Here is a 17,685-nt window from a genome sequence, read left to right as displayed (position 1 = left end):
GAAATCTAACCTGACAGTAAAGCTCTTGACAAGCAATGTTAAACAGATTGAGGGCATGTCAAGTTCCATTTCAGAGTCCAAAACCAAAAAAAAAAAAAGCCTGTCTTTTGACCCAATAAAGTCTGCAACCATGGGCCCTGTAAATGTTAGGGCTAATCTTAGCTTCCTTTCTTTTTGTTTCAAATGAAAATCTAGTCCCTTTCCTTTCTTTGAAAATGTCTAGTATAAATGGATCACTGGTTTTTTTCCTTAAAAATAAGGGGAAGATCTTCATAGGCACAAAGGGGAGTTAGGCACCCACTTCTCATTGACTTTCAGTGTCCTTCAGAGCCCCTTCACCCTACTCTCTTCAGCTACCCAGGACTGGCTACTGAGCCATAAAGGTGCATGAGAAAAACCCTCAATCAAATTTTCAGCTGTGGGAGCAGTGGTGTCCAGGCTGCTGCCAATGGCACTAAGGCTGCTGCAAACTCCCTCCTAGCAAGCTGCTTGCTGCTGGGCTAGCTCACATATTTATCAGGTAGGGTGCCCTCTGGGCAGTTCAGTAGCACACTCTGATCCCAGTTCTGGCATGGATTTCCTCGGTGGTCTTAGACATATCACTTACCTCTTATATTTTTAATTTCTCCTATGATATCATGGGGATTATGATGGGATGTCCACCTCACCTGAAGCACATTGGGGTACATTAGGTCAATTGACCAATAAGCTGCATCTGGAGGAAAAGCAGGGCGTGCTAAGGCTTACTTGGCTGATGAAGTCCAGCTGGGGGTAAGCTGGGCTGGGTTTATAAAGCCAGGAAGCTGGTAACAAAAAGGGGGTTGCAGGGAAGTAGTCTGTATTTATTCTCTGGGAGAAGGGAGGTTTGTTTTAGTCTACAGGGGTTAGCAGTCTGTAGTTACTTCCTGGGAGGAGGGAGTTTGAGCTAGTAAACCCAGGGAACCAGAAGCAGTAGGAAGGAGTCTGGGGAAAGAGACCACAATTGCCAGGTATAGTGTCCCTGGACTGGAACCAGAGTAGTGGACAAGCCCAGGGTCCCCCACTGGTCACAGGAGATGACTGCCTGTGGAAGGCCTTTGAGACTGCCAGAAGGGAAAACCATGTAGTGATCCAGCCAGAGGGCTGAGCCACCAAGAGGAGGCTGTGGTTCCTGGAAGAAGAGAGGGGCTGCGGAGAGAGGAAGTGATGGAGGGCAACTGCTGGAAGGGGCATTGGCCTGGCAGAGATAATCTTCAGAACTGCCAGGAGGCGGTGCGGTCCAGTTGTGAGTACAGCCCCTTGTCACTGGGTGGATAACTGATACATATCTCACAGGGATGCTGTGACAACTAATTAATATTTTTCAGGTGTTAAATTTCCCAGACTGCACCATACATCTAGAGCTCCCCAACCCTTCCCTTTATTTGGACTATTGTACATTGCAAAACTTCAAAAAAAATGTTCCCTACTAAACAAGGGTTTTGAGTTGAAATTGTTAGAATTTTCAGCACCAACATAAAGGGTCAGGTTGCCAGTTGCTTTGCACCACATGAGTTCACTTGCACCCCTGCAAGTGCAAATGCACCAGAATCAGGATTTTAATGTTTTACACCCACTCTAAATTCTCTTTGCATGGGTGTTATACTACACAAGGTGCAAGGTAACAGAGAAACAGGACTAAAACTGCATTTATTCTGTTTCCTTAAGTGACATATTGTGAATGTGGATAGCTGAAGATATCATTAAGATTTTTTTTTAGCAGTTTGCTTCCATTTTTGCACCCACAAACTATAAAGGCAAATAATTGCATGCCAAACTTTGCGCCCAGTATTACTTGTGGGTGCAATTATTGTCATTTGGTCATGTACATATCTGACTGTATGTGCAAATCAAGTACTTAAATGTCTAAATTATCTTTGACTCAGAAATACAGCTGTTTAAATGACAATTGCAAATATTTGCCAGAACTGAAGATGTGGAAGCAAAGGGAAGTCTTTCAATAGGTGTTCGGGAGCTCCCATGATCAGGCCCATTATGGGTTGAATGATCAGTAGAGCAAAATGGGCTCCTCTGCAAAACTGCACATACACTATTGTACCAGAAAAACCCCATTGTGTTATAAGCCTACTTAAATGGGGAATTATGCAATCACAACTCCATGTGCACACCACCACAATCTAAATATGCCTACCTGCAGTTTTGCAGGCACATCCAATCCACTGTTCTTTGAAAATGTGTTCTTAATTGTCTGACTTACCACTCTTTCAACAAATACAAAGAAAATTAAAAGATATTGTAGGCTGCGTCTTCAATGTACCCCATTGGGCCTAGGCACTGCAGCACTAGCAGTACTTTAGAACGCTTACTTAAAAAAAATTATTGTCGGATTACTAAACTTTAAATACATTTTGTATTTGTTGGTCTCTAACCTTACATACAGTTAAGACAACAAGCAGCATGAAAGCCTGGATTCATTGAAGTCAATTATAGTTTTTTACCATTGACTTAATGGAGTCAGGATTTCACCCTACATGTCTACTTTTGAGATCATGACAGCCTTCCATAAGTCCCTGATTGAATATTACCACAGTTGTTAATAATTTTACATGTAAAACTAAATGTTTTTATGAAAAGCTTGGAATAATGAGACATTTTTCCTGATAATTCCTTACAAAGTTGCATGTGGCTTTTCACTCAGTGCAACTGAGATTAAAATGCCTCAGTAAGAGGGAAGGAGGTCAGCTGCTTGGTTTCAATCTGTCACAAAGGCTGGGAAAGGAGCTAATAAATGGGGGTGGGAGGCAGGGGAGGAAATAAAGGTTTTTTTGTTTTGGTTTTTCTTTGTATCTGGTCTTACAAGGATGAAATTTGCAATGTTTTATTGCCTAGTGGAAAGGGTTATTATGGGTGGAGAAAAGTTTGCAATTATGAAAACACTTTTTTTCTTTAGCCCCCTAATACTTGAAGCAAACTGTCATAAATTTTGAATTCAAAGTAGAATTGATGAAAAGCCAAAAAATGTCTGGTTTCATTTTGAGTGCATTTTTTTCACACAGTTCTGTTACTGTGGGAGGGCCTTCTTCACGGCAAGAGGGCCCTGATTCTGCTCTCGCTTAGGTGTAAATTGGGATAACTCTACTGATAGCCATAGGTTCTACTTATTTAAGTGGGAACAGAATCAGGCTAAAGTTTATCTCCACACTGTTCTCGTTTACTGATCTTCTTTTTTTTTTTTTTTTTTCTTTCAACCATATGGTGCAACATGGTAGTGCATACTAATAAGAAAAAACAGGGGACAGGATGATATTCTGTCTATTGCAAACACCCAACATAAACTTCTTTAGGTATCAGGTATGTCGGGTTATGCGATTATCCATTTTTGGTATTTTTCTGAATACCAGAATTTAACCAACCATCTCAAACTAGCTTATTATATTTATAGGGGCTCAGCAAGTTTTGATATCTTATAATAGCAAAAAGAAACTGCCTAGTATAGTGTCTGAGATTATCAGTAATCAGTTATCTAAAAGCTCTGCTCTCAGTTAAGTGACCATAACTTCAATAAGGCCTCAACTGTGTAAAATTAAACCAGTCAGCAAAAGTAACCCTATAAAAGAGGTGAGCTTTGCCTGGTTTGGCATGAGAGCAGGAAAGGTGAAACCTGGTTGTTCAACTGAGTGTTGGGGCTTGTCTACATGGTGAGCTTACAAATCAGGGAACCTTTATTGCAAACCAGAAAGGACTACATGGACTAAGTAATGTGCAACATGGACTAAGTCAGTGTGCTTCAGGCATCACATCGTCATAGAGCACATTACCCCACAGTGTAGAGCAGCCCATAGGACTGCTTCATGGCACGGGCTATTGGGGCACTGTGAACCCTGTTAGGCTGCTTAAAGTTTGATGTTATTTCTAGAGTTAAACTGGCTTAAACTTGTGTCATTTTAATGTTTCAAAAGATTTTATGTACATAAAATCTTAAGTTCACTTTCAGATTTTGTTGATTTGAACCTAAAACTCATGAGGGGTTTGGGGATGTAAAAGCACTGGAAAAAATATATTCCTGATTCCCCATATGAGCTCTATTGTGTCTCTTTGCTTTCTTAGCAGTTACTAACATGTCATTGTCCATGCAGTGGGACATCACGTTGATATCCCTGCATTGATAAATATTGTATGAAGTGCCTACGTGATTAAATGCTGGCCTTGTGCCAGATATATACCCATAGTGTGTGCACCAATTTAGGGAGCATGGTTTCCAAATGAAATGAAGTGGTGAAGCAGCACATTGTGGACAGGATAAGTGCCCTCATTATTCACACTCTGGACAGGATAAGTGCCTTCATATTCCCTTGAGTCCATTGTATTCAGAAGAAAATATGTATCTTTATTGTTGACACAGTCACAATATAGCATTTTATCAAGTTCTGTCACTGAATTAAGTATGTGAGTTCATGACCGTCTTAATGTTGCTCCTATCACTCTGAACACATTAGCTTTGGGATCACAGTCACTAGAGATGGAGACCTATTAGATCATTGAAGCCATCCGTCTATAAGAGAAGGGTTTAAGGCCCCTGATGGCGGATATATCAAACATTAAACTGAAATTAAACTTGATCATAACTAAATGTCTAATGCAACTAACACTTCGAACATCTGCTTTTTTAAAACCATGTTACCAATGTGAAGGCCAAAATGGGAGTAATGTTAACATGTAAATGAAACTAATATCTGGATTTAAGATACTGCACAAAAAGTGGATTAATGAACACATCTTTTATTAAAAATCATGACTAAAAATAGCAATGGGAAATTTATTTCTTCAAAGTATATTGTCACTGGTATGATACAGCCATCAATTTCACTATTATACAGTGCTGATTTAGGTTTTCATAACTACTACAAAATACATTTTTACTTTGGTAGCTATACAAAGCAAAGACCCTTGAAATAGGTCACTGAGGCTGTTAAATTATTTGTCGTATATAATATAATGTTGAAGAGTTGTTAGGAAAATGCATGAATAAATGAAATGTCCCATTGCAGCTGATCACATCATGCTTTGTGCCAGCAAGGGGACAGAGAACTGAATGACAGTGAAAAGCACCATATGCTGATAAATGGCCTCCAAAATTAACATTCACCAGACCAGGAAGAGCTGAGGCTGAGTTTAAGGATATCAGATAACCAAAACAGCACAGGAAATGGATTCATCCTTTCCAAAAGTGCACTAAAGTTTCTGTATAACAGCCACTGGTAATTAATGATTTCTTGTGCACAATAAAGTGATACCAATTATTAACCAGTGGTTCAGCAACAACTTATACAATGGGCAATGTGGCTTTATGACCCTAAAGAAACACTAAGAACCTTTCAGAATACACCTCACACAATCTTTAAAATGGGTAATGATGAGACCGTTTCTAGTTTAAGTTAAGAATTAAAAGGTAAATTCTCAAAGGTTTTATCTTCACTAGAAAATTACATCCAGTTAAAAAAGATCTTGGAGACAAGTTAATTAACACAGCTTTGTAGTCTGTGTAAACAGGGATGAGTTGCACTCAACATTATGGCAGCTGGTCATGGGTAAAACAGGGAGAAGCAACTCATTAGGAGACAATCTAAGCCCAGGGCCATTTGTGCAGATACTTTAGTCACTGTCCTTCCAGACGTACTTTCTTTATGTCTGGTTTCAAAGCAAAATTAGAAAAGATTCCCTGTTGTGCTCAGTAGAAGGCTTAGAAGCATTGGAAACTCACCCTCGTGCAAGGTCTGCTCAGCACTTAAGTGCTTGTGTGGAAACTTAGAATGGTTGGGCCTATGTACATGTTGACACATCTGCAAAGATGACCCTAGCTTTAGAGTGGTGCATACTTGCGTTTCCTCTCTCCTGCTATGAACCACTTCATTTGTGCTGGTGATATGCAGCAGATATATATATATATATAATTTTAATTCCAGCTTCAGTCAGTGGAGAGGTTCTCACGTGGATGCGCTGTGAAATAGCTCAGGATGTTAATTTAGGAGATGAACACCTCTATTATGATGATGCCGAAAGTTGTGAATATGTGAGAGTTACTATCTGCTGGAGGCAGACTTCTTCAGGCAGATTTTACACTCATCTGGAGAGCCAACAAACGTCTGCTTTGGGATATAAAGCTGAAAATATCATTGAGTAGTTGTGTTAATTATAATATGGTGCTTCAATAATTTGATTTAACCTTTCAGTGCTATGCCGAGATGAAAGGTCAGTAGTAATATAATAGAAATTAAGCACCATTTAAACTCCTAGTAGCAAGTTAAGGTTCCAGGCTCCAGTCCTGCAACTGGCTTTGTATATGTGCACCACTGCACCCATGTAGACCTCCATTTACTACTGTGTGCTCTGCATAAGGTCATTGTTGGATGGAGGGACTAAATCAGTAACTTGATTAAGTGTTATTGCTTCTGTCTAAAATTAGAAAGAATGCATACCTCGTTGGGAGGAATATCTTAGTGGGAGTCTGTTAGAGACCACCAGACCAGGAGGATGAGGTCGATCAGGCTTTCTTCAGTCAACTAGGGAAAGTTTCCAGTTCACAGGACCTGCTTCTCATGGGGGACTTCAATCACCCTGACATCTGCTGGAAGAGCAATACAGCAGAACACAGACAATCCAGGAAGTTTTTGAAGCGAGTTGGAGACAACTTCCTGGTGTAAGTGCTGGAGCAACCAACTAGGGATCATGCTCCTCTCATACAGGGAAGATTTGGTAGGGGAGGTAGAAGTGGGTGGCAACCTAGGCAGCAGTGACCATGAGATGGTAGTTCATGATCCTGACAAAAGGAAGAAAGGAGAACAGCAGGATTCAGACCATGGACTTCAGAAAAGCAGACTTTGACTCCCTCAAGGAGATGATGGGCTGGATCCCCTGGGAGGCTAATATGGAGGGGAAAGGAATCCAAAAGAGCTGGCTGTATTTTAAATAAACCTTATTGAGGGTGCAGGAACAAACCATCCTGACGTGCATAAAGAATAGCAAATATGGTAGGCACCCAGCTCGGGTTAACAAGTCTTTGGTGAGCTTAAACACAAAAAAGAAGCTTATAAGAAGTGTAAACTTGGTCAGATGACTAGGGAGCATTCTAAAAATACTGCTCAAGCATGCAGGAATGAAATCAGGAAGGCCAAAGCACAATTGGAGTTGCAGCTAGCAAGGGATGTGAAAGGGAACAAGAAGGGTTTCTACAGATATGTTACCAACAAGAGGAAGATTAGGGAAAGTGTGGGCCCCTTACAGAATGGAGGAGGCAACCTAGTGACAGAGGATATGGAGAAAGCTGAGGTACTCAATGCCTTTTTTGCCTCTGTCTTCACAGACAAGATCAGCTCCCAGACTACCGCACTGGGCGGCACAGAATGGGAAGGAGGTGAACATCCCTCAGTGCTGAAGGAACAGGTTCAGGACTATTTAGAAAGACTGGAAATACACAAGTCTATGAGGCCAAATGCAATGCATCTGAGGGTGCTGAGGGAGCTGGCTGATGTGATTTCAGAGCCATTGGCTGCTATGTTTGAAAGCTCGTGGCAATTGGGGGCAATTTCCCTGATTGGGGGGAAAAAAGCAAATATAGTGCCCATTTTCAAGAAAGGGGAAAAAAGAGGATTCAGGGAACTACAGACCAGTCAGCCTCATCTCAATCCCTGGAAAAATCATGTAGCAGGTCCTCAAAGAATCCATTTTAAGGCACTTGGAAGAAAGAAAGGTGATCAGGAACAGTCAACATGGATTCACCAAGGGGAAGTCATGCCTGACCAACTTGATTGCCTTCTATGAAGAGGTGACTGGCTGTGTGGATGTGGGGAAAGCGGTGGACATGATATACCTTGACTTTAGCAAAGCTTTTGATACGGTTTCCCACGGTATTCTTATCAGCAAGTTAAAGAAGTAGAAGTTGGATGAATGGACTATAAAATGGATAGAGAGCTGGCTAGATCATCGGACTCAACGGATAGTGATCAATGGCTCCATGTCTAGCTGGCAGCCGGTTACAAGTGGAGTGCTTTAGGGGTCATTCTTGGGGCCAGTTTTTGTTCAACACCTTCATTAATGATCTGGAGGATAGGGTAGATTGCATTCTCAGCAAGTCTGCAGATGACACTAAGCTAGGGGGAGTGGTAGATACCTAGGAAGTTAGGGATAGGATACAGTGACCTAGACAAATTGGAGGATTGGGCCAAAAGAAATCTGATGAGGTTCAACAAGGACAAGTGCAGAGTCCTGCACTTAGGATGGAAGAATCCCATGCACAGCTACAGACTAGGGACTGAGGGGCTAGGTAGCAATTCTGCAGAAAAGGACCTGGGGGTTACAGTGGATAAGAAGCTGGATATGAGTCAGCAGTGTGCCCTGGTTGCCAAGAAGGCTAATAGCATATTGGGCTGCATTAGTAAGAGCATTGCCAGCAGATCGAGGGGTGCGATTATTCCTCTCTTTGGCATTGGTGAGGCCACATTTGAAGTATTGTGTCCAGTTTTGTGTCCCCCACTACAAAAAGGATGTGAACAAGTTGGAGAGAGTCCCTAAATGATTAGGGGGTTGGAGCACATGACTTATGAGGATAGACTGAGGGAACTAGGCCTGTTTAGTCTGTAAAAGAGAAGAATGAAGGGGGATTTGAAAGCAGCCTTTATTACCTGAAAGGGGGTTCCAGGGAGGGTGGAGCTAGGCTGTTCTCAATGGTGGTCGATGACAGAACAAGGAGCAATGGTCTCAAGTTGCAGTGAGGGAGGTCTAACTGGATATTAGGAAACAGTTTTTTCTCTAGGAGGGTGGTGAAGCACTGGAATGGGTTATCTAGGAGGGTGGTGAAATCTCCATCTTTAGAGGTTTTTAAGTTGTGACTTGAGAAAGCCCTGGCTGGGATGATTTAGCTGAGGTTAGTCCTGCTTTGAGAAGGGGGTTGGACTAGATGACTTCCTGAGGTCCCTTCCAACTGTAATATTCTATGGTTCTGTGAAATTACTGCTGAGTAAGGTTTTTTGTTATGTTGGATGTGGGAGCAGGTTGGGATGGCTGTTTAGAATAGCCTATAGTGTGTTTTAATATTGTAGAAAATCCATGTTGAAGTCAGCTTTGCATTTAAAAATAGGAGGTTCAGGTGGGGGCAAATTGCTTAACTTTCACATCCCTATCCAAACTTTAAACCCAAAAAAGAACTGATATCTCAAGGCCAGTTATGAATTAATTCCCCAAAGCAAATGCATTCAGAATTAAGACCCTCACCATGCCCTTTGCTCAGTCTGTTATGTCAACTAATGCAAAAACTTGTCCTCTGTAAGTAGAAGGATCATTTGTGCCTTTTTACCACCTCCATGCAACAGCAAGGCTAGACTCCAGACATAGATTCACAGGCTACAGAATTAATTAATTCCTACTTCATGTATCTTTGCCCCAAGGCAGCCTAATTTGCCAGTTTGGATGTCTGATCAGGCCTCAAGCCCCCTACATGTATGCTGTGGTCGTCTTTTGGAGGAGGAATAAGGTGCACCCCTCTGAGTCTGCCTCCTTCTCCATCCTAAACTATGTCAAATATAGATAAAGAACAATCAGATCCTACACAAAGCATATTACACATTCTCTGAAGTATTGTTATGTGGGAGGAAAAGAGTCAGAATTAAGTGAATGCATTGCAGCTAATTAAAAATACCCATTCAGTTTCAGCAATAAAACAAAATATAAAGTGTGCTGTAAAATTCAGATAATGGATTCTCTTCAGTTTGAGGCTCTCATCTCTCCTATTAGATCAATTATAATAGCTCTGCAAAGAGTAATGCTGAGAACTAGGGTTAAATGGGGAAGAGGGAAAAATGCAGAAAAGTTTAAAGCTTGCGAGCTGCATCAAGTCACGACTGACTTTCAGGTGAGCAAAGGCATCAAATCCTTTGAAATATTTGAACAACTCCAGACTCTGGGATTGTTTGGATCTTGTTTAGCATCCAAGTAGCATGGGCCTGCTTCTGGTAGATATGTTTGGGTCTAGGAAGAGTGACTGTTCCGCCATCCTCCCTGTCACTCCCAGGCCAATAACTTGGAGTTGCCTCTTTCTTTTCAATAACTTCTCCAAAATCTGACCACCTCTTTGCATCCACACTGCTAAATGATTCAGGCCCTCATCATCTCCTTCCTTAATTACTATCGATTTTTATCATCAAAAGCATTTCATTCAAACCAAAATGATTATTTTTACTTTTCAATTCATCAAATTTTCAATTATCTTAACTTTTTTTTTTGTTTGTTTGTTTGTTTTTTGGTTTTTTTTTTTTTGTTCAACCCAAAACGTGGTTCTGAATTGGGGGAAGGGAGGGCTGGAGAAGGGAGATGCCAGGAAACTGAAAAATCTGTTTACACAGGTCTAGCCTAGACACATTATGACAGTGCATACAGTTTTCAGGTAGGTAGAGAGAGGAAGATGTGCTTTGCATCTTGGGAGCCCAACTGAATAGCTCTGCAGAGGCCCTCAAATTTGCTTGAACAAATGTGATATCTGAATACTAAACCAATATAATGAATACAAATGCCCTTAAACTTATGTTTCACTCATAACTGCTCTGTACCCTGGCTCTTTCATGTTGTTTTCCAAAATAGCACAAAGACTTAATCTAAGCCAATACTTATGGCTTGATTCTGATATCTGATCTCTGCAGCAAGCACAGCAACCAAAATTCAAACATCCTCTGAATTCAGACAGTTCGCATTGGAATACTGCTGTCCTCTAATTGGCATGTCAGGATAGACATGTTTCTAATTCATCTGTGCTCAAAGATCCTATGACTAAAGTCAGAGTTTTTGTCTATGCAGCAGTTGTAGACACAGATGAAACTGGCTATATTTCCAGAAGCATGGTGGTGATAACCTCACTCAGGGCTGGTTCTATAGACATTGATATGCTGAAACAAACAGAACAGTATGTGGTATAAGTTGTGCTGTCCTATTTTTCTTTTAACAAAAATCAGAAGAGAGCCTATTGGATATGATCCTTTTGTAAAATTTCATTTTTAACACCAAGCTAATGTAATCTGTTTCAACCGTTAAACATTTGTGTACACTCATGTTAGCCCATTTTAGGTGGTAGTGCCTTTCTAAACCTAATTAGACTGTGGTGGAGTATCTTCTTTCTGTGAAAAACAGTGGAAAGTGTAATACTATTTAAATTCACATATTTTATTTTATCCAATAATTGATGCATGACTGACACTCACCTGCTGGTGCAAATAGAAAGTTGGTTTCTCTAACAGCAAATGATGAATAGTGAGCCAGTCAGACATGCAAGCAGGGAAGAAAGGTTTGGGGTGGTCTGAAATAATTTATTCTGTGTGAAATTAGATTTACTGTAGTGGAAGGAAAAGAAAAGCGCAAATGAGCAGCTAATGTGCTTTTGGGTTCCTGTATTTCACAAAAGGCCTCAGGGGATTTATTTTTGTTTACTGCAATGATGGAGGCATGCAGCAGTGGAAAGCCTGTCATTAGGAGTGGCTGCAGATGGGGAAAAGAGTAGATGCTTATTTCAGGTCCTACAGAGAACTTACCCATCCCAAAAAATGAATGATGCAGGCCCAGGGGTGAAATGGACAGTCCATTACATGAGGATCCTCTGATATCAGGGATCCTGGGAACCCTTGGTGACTAAATAAACTATAACCCTTTCTCTGGGTGGAAAATCCTGAGGGAAGGCAGCAACAGCATCACAGGCTGGTGGCTGTTCTATTAATTTAGATGGACCATATGGCCTAAAGGTGTTAATGTAATTTAGTCACTGTCCAACATTAAAAAATGTTAAACAAAGCTTGGGGTTCGGTATACAGAGCCTTAGCCTAGTTAGTACCATGTCAAACACACCACTAAAAATCCTTTAAACCTTTTATTAAAGAAAAGAAGGAAGAACAGATAAAGCATTTGAAAAGTAAAATATTCAGGCTTTCATTTTAACATCCCTTATTTCCTTTCCCTTTAGCTGGAAAGAGGTTTTAGAAGGAAAAACTGCTTGTTTGACAATCTTAGATAGTATCAAAGATAACTGTCCTTTATGTAGAAAAGAGAGGAAGTTAGATGAGATGGGTTGGAGTTGTTAGTCTGATCTCATTTCATCTCAAGTGGTGGCTGGGATTCAGCGGGAGTAAATAGAGAGAGAGAAAGATGTCGTCATCTCCCTCTCTGGTCTGGTCTGATCAGGACATCTGGATCAGGACAATGAAAGCCAGGGGTCGCAGGAAACAGTGGGGTAGCCACCTAAATGGTGAAACTCTCCAGTAGACCAGTTTTCTATCAAAGCCTTTCTTTAAGGAGTCCAAAAGGGAAGTGGTGGGTGGAATAGTCCATCCCCTCATTATTGTGCCCACCAATTAGGCCTCTTTTCCAACACACCAATTTTGGTTCGTGGATTTCTGGTTCCACAATTTTCTTGTTTATTAAGCAAGAATGTAACACAGTCCTTGAATCATATCAGTTGGCCTTCTTGTTTGAACTTTTTTCGTCTCTTTTTATACTTTTTCCTAACATTTGTTGTTATAGGTTATTGTGACACTTTGTGAACTTGCACTCATGTTCACAGTTAGAGTAACTTTGTAGTCCCAATTATCACAGCCTGATCCTTCAGGGTACTAAATATTTAACATGTGGTTTGATTTTGTTTTTTGCTGCCCTTTGTCCAGTTCAGGGATTAGGAATGTCTGACCAAATTTGGTTGTATAGGCCAAAATTTTCAAAAGGGACTACTGATTTGGGCTGCCTCAATTTTGGGGATGCTTCACTTGAGACAATTTAAAGACATTTGATTTTTCAGAAAGTGCTGGGCACCCACCCATTGACATTAAGGTCTCAAACTGGGCTCTGAAAAATTGAGGCACTCGTAATCAGTAGTCACTTTTGAAAATGTCTTTCATTTTGTTCCCTTTGCTCAGTAACTTTGAGCCCTATGTTTACTTTTTCTCTCTGGCTCCTGCACTTAGTTCCAGAGCTTTGCCCTATGCTACTACATCTAATACATCAAAGATATGTCTGATAAGGTGGTGTGACGATCTATACTGTTATGGTTACTTTAACAAAACTATGATATACTTTGTACAAAGTATATCTTATGAGGCATCATTTGAAAAGTCATCAACTGCTGAATATCATTATGCTGTTAAAATGTGTAGCAATACTACATGTGAAGTTAAAAGATTCTATGGTATGATTGTTACTGAAATGTGTTGTAATTCTGGGTTAACAGCCACACACCAATTTCTCAGACAAAGACTCACTAGCACCCTAGACAGGTGTTACAGGGCCATCATCTATTTAAGCAGCCATTCTCCACCGTGAGGGAGGGGTAAACAAGAAATGTACACTTCATCACAGGGACAATTCAACCCTCATGTTCACAATGGACTGCATGTCACCATGACTCAGCAATTTCTAGCACAAGAGAGCTTTTCCTCCCTCTTTATAATTCAATCGTTCTGTGGTTAATAAACTTGTTTTTATTGTTTTATCTTAACCAGTATGTTTGGATTAGAGTGTGTGGGGGAAACTCCATTTGGGAAAACAAGGCTGGTGCATATATCCTTTTCACTTGATGAAATGATGGATTTTCTATGAGCTTGCATTGTTCAGCAGTGTGCTGGACAGTACAAGATTCACATTTCCAGTGGAACATAGCTGAGACTAAGAATTTGCGGGTGTTGCCCTCTATATAATTCATGAGTGACTGGTCTAGGGTGACCAGATAGCAAGTATGAAAAATCGGGACGGGTGTCGGGGGTAGTAGGTGTCTATATAAGAATAAGCTCCAAATATTGGACATCTGGTCACCCTAGACTAGTCAGTGCGCATGTATTTAGCTGGGAGTGAATTTGCATGCTGAAGGCTGTATGAGCGGGCCAGGAGTAGATGTTCTGACAGGAAAGCAGTGTAAAAGGCATCCCAGGCTAGAGAATTAAGGGGACACAGCTGTTCAACAATCCTGATTGTATCCTGGGGAACTTCCTAGGTGGATTTAAAGATGAGATGCATATAAAAAAATCAAACTTTCACATTCTTCCACAATAACCTAGCATGTAAGGCTTCTGTATTTTTCATAGAATTTTCCTTCCTTTTGCTGAAAAAAAGAACAGCTCAGTGTTTTACACATGGTTAAAGCTGGCCAGGAATTTTGTCAGAATGATTTTCTGAAGGAGAATGAAGTTTCCACAATCAAAATTATTTGTAGCCCAAAATTTCAATTTTACCAAAAATTCTTGCTTTTCCATCAGGAAAATGGAAGCAAAATATTTTGTTTTGGGTTTGTTTGACCTTTAGCAGAATGTTTCATTTTGTTGAACTGACCGCAAACATCTTGTTTCGAATCAGTTCAACATTAAACTCCATTTTCACTATCATGACACATTGTTTCATGGGAGCTGTAGTTTAGGCCCCTTTGGTTGTTTTTTTTTTTTCCTATGAGCTGGGCTCCCTGGAGTACTTCATCTTCCATAATGCAATGCAGACTCTTTGAGGACTACAGCTGTTGTACTGCAATGTAGACTCCTTTCTGACCAAGCTATTTGGCACATCATGAGAATTATGTGACTCTTGGTGCTTCATGGGTAATGTTGTCCAGCCAGGGAGCCTGGTTTATTGAGAGAATAGGGGCATCAGTCTCCCAAACTACTACTTCAACAAGGCAACATGCTGCCATGGTGAAATGCAGTTTAATATTGACTTAACACAGTGTTTTGGGTCAGTTCATCAAACTGAAAAAAAAAATTGATTTTGGGAATATCTAAATTTTTTGTTTCAATCAAATGTCAAAATGAAATAATTCTGAATCTAAATTTTTCAGAATATTTCATTCTGAGAAAAATTTCAATTTTTCAGCCCTATTTGGGGGACAAAAAAACATAGAAATATTGGACTGTCCCAGGGGATTGAAATTTTGAATTTCACTCAGCTCTGATAGATAAAATAGTACATGTGACCTTTTCCATGATTATTGCTTGAAAACAAATGTATTTGATTTAATTCTTCATGTTGTATTGCTGGACATAAGTCACTGGACCCTAAGCATTAAAGAGAGACCGTTTCTTTGAAATATAAAACAGTGGTCATCTTAAAATATTGTGATATTAGGATGGTGCTGGAATATAGAGAAAACTGATGGGTGTGGAAGGGAATTAGATAATCACCATCACAGTCAATATTTGCCAATAGTTGCTACATAGTGTAGTTGTTTCCTGTTCTGGGTCTAACAAAGAATTGTGGTACTTCATATACCACCACATAATCTTCATTCCCTGGATGTTAACTTTCAATTAATAGATCTGCAAGTCCTCTCCTCTTCCTTTTTTTTAAAAAGAGTTTATATGGTGTCAAATTTCTCTAATGTAATCTATAATAATTTTAAAAGCCACTTTGAGAAAGGTGTAGTAAATAAAAAAGGGTATCAGGGACTTACAAATGATCCCCTACAATGCTTCCAGCCAGCAGGTCGTCGTCGTCATGGAGCGTCTATTGTGGAGTTGGCTCTGCAGTGATCTGAGCAAATATAAAAGGGTGTGTTTGTTGTTTATGTGCTGAATGACTCTCCCTGATTTTTTCAGCACACATTGCTGAAATATATGAAATCTTGAATAGCTTGTTTTATTTGTAGTTTACCATTTAGATTGTACCTGAAACCTCTACATCTCTAATTTCAATCAGTTTGTCTGGTTTGCACCTCTTAGATAAGAAAACTTAAAATACAGCCTTCTGGTGAGGGATACGCCGAGATAGGATTTCCCTAGGATTAACTCCCAGGTGTCATGTAATCCAGCACCTCCTCTATCCAATGGTATTAGATTAAAAATAATGTAACTTTAATAAAAACAGGAGAAAAAGATAACCAAGCAGAAATCCAGTCTGATAACATTTTAGTCCCGTGCAATGTGACAGGCCAACATATTAAATCCTGAAAATCTGTGTTTATACCAGAATCGTGCAAAGATCCTTATTGATAATCTTTGATCATAATTGGTTAAACTGCTGTAAAAAATGCTCAATGTTAAACACTGAGTGTTGTTTCAACTTCTGTTAAATTTTGATTCTGTATGATGTCCCCACTCTGAAGTGAGACAGCTTTGAATAACCAAATAACCATAAGAGAGGACTTCCATGTTTTACTGCCAGATAGTGTGAATTTTGTTTAATATGCATTTTTTTATTAAATGACTGTACATATAGAAACCTAAAAAAGTTACTATTTTCTGTGTCTTCCACTGAAGTTTTAAACATTATTTCCTTTCCCATTTTACTTGGCAGTGATCTATATTAGTAATTTATATTCATTGTACAGATTGTCAATCAGCAGGTTTTTCCACTGTATTTTACAAAACATGAATGACAATATACAGGGTTGTGCGGCTATAAATTGAAGTGATGTATCAATAAAACAATAATGGCAAGTACTAAAATACTTTGGCTTCAGGTCAAGTCTGATGTAAGCATTTCAAAGAATGACAGTCAGTTTTTCTTGCCTGTTTATTGCATGGGCCCCTGGAGCTGAAGCAATCAGATGTTTGAACACTTTAGACACCCAGTGTTACTAATATTAACAAATAGTTCTAGAAATGTCATTTTTGCTTTCAACTTGTAATTATTCTGTTTACATATTCACTGCTTTTAAAAAGTGTATTTATCTTTAGCCAACTTTTATGGTGACTGCTATTGCCCAGAAACTAACACAATAAATAGCTAGATATTCACCATCAAGAGAAATAAATATAAAGTAGTCACTGTGAAAAGAAATTGGCATTTGCCAAAAGATACCACAAGGCTACCACGGTTATTTAGTATTTTAGCCATAGAAGGAAACTGATTTTGGATAGCTATTTCACTCTATAGTAGCTTTTTGCTTTTATAAAATAATGTATACTGATAGCACGTGGCTTGCGAATATTCTTTGTAGCATCATTAAAGTTTGGACACACAACTTGCAGCAGTTTCCATATCCCATTTCTTTTTTAAATAAATAAATAAATAAATAAAAACAAATCTAACTACTGCAGGGTCGGGGGGAAGAGAGGGAACTCTGCACCTGCCTACTTGTAAATTATTTTTCATGGCAAAAAGCCCCAGCAATAACGCCACCTACTTGAATCCTGTTACTACCCTCATGCTGACTGAACAACAGACACAAGGCCAAAAACTAATCCAACGGTGCAATGACACGTTAAAAATGTGCAATGAATACTTGGGGAAGTTCTTGCTGCTACAAGTCTGATCGGTAGAAGATTTTCAGAGCTGTTTTTTTCTTTTGTTCTGTTGACTTACAACTTTGGATCCAGATTGCCAGAGATGGCATGGTATTAAATTAACTGGCAATAGTTTGTGCCAACAAGAGACCACATGTAGATCATGACGTACAATACCAGGCAATTAAAGCTAATTGTGCATGGGAAGTCATTTGACTCCAAAGTAAAAACCTGGAGCAGAAACAGTACACAGTTCAGTAAGGAAAGAGTTTAGCTGAGTGATGTGCTCAGCTTAGGATGTCCACTCCCAATGTCTTCACTCTGCCAGCAATTCCTCTTCTTTCTCCCCGTCCCGCGCGCGCACACACACTTCTTTAGCTTCTCACAACCATCTATGTGCTTTGTCTACACTACCTCTTACGTAGGGCATATGATCAATCTAAGGCTATGTCTACACTACACACCACTGGCGACAGCA

At 39.8% G+C, this 17,685-nt stretch overlaps 1 long non-coding RNA gene across 2 annotated transcripts in view; it reads left to right on the top strand.

The window, feature by feature from the left end:
* Positions 1 to 834: 834 nt before the first annotated feature.
* Positions 835 to 17,685, top strand: part of LOC137156822 (uncharacterized) — a 99,738-nt gene continuing 82,887 nt past the window's right edge. For both annotated transcript variants that reach the window (XR_010920916.1, XR_010920915.1), the window contains exon 1: positions 835 to 1,264. This is a non-coding gene — a long non-coding RNA (uncharacterized lncRNA). The remainder of the gene's footprint in view (positions 1,265 to 17,685) is intronic.

The sequence above is a fragment of the Emydura macquarii genome, unplaced genomic scaffold, assembly GCF_026122565.2.
Source record: "Emydura macquarii macquarii isolate MOO-44397 ecotype Brisbane River unplaced genomic scaffold, CSIRO-AGI_Emac_v2 contig_1477, whole genome shotgun sequence".
NCBI lineage: Eukaryota > Metazoa > Chordata > Testudines > Chelidae > Emydura > Emydura macquarii.
The sequence above is the reverse complement of the archived record's forward strand: the minus strand, read 5'-3'. Positions and strand labels throughout refer to the sequence as shown.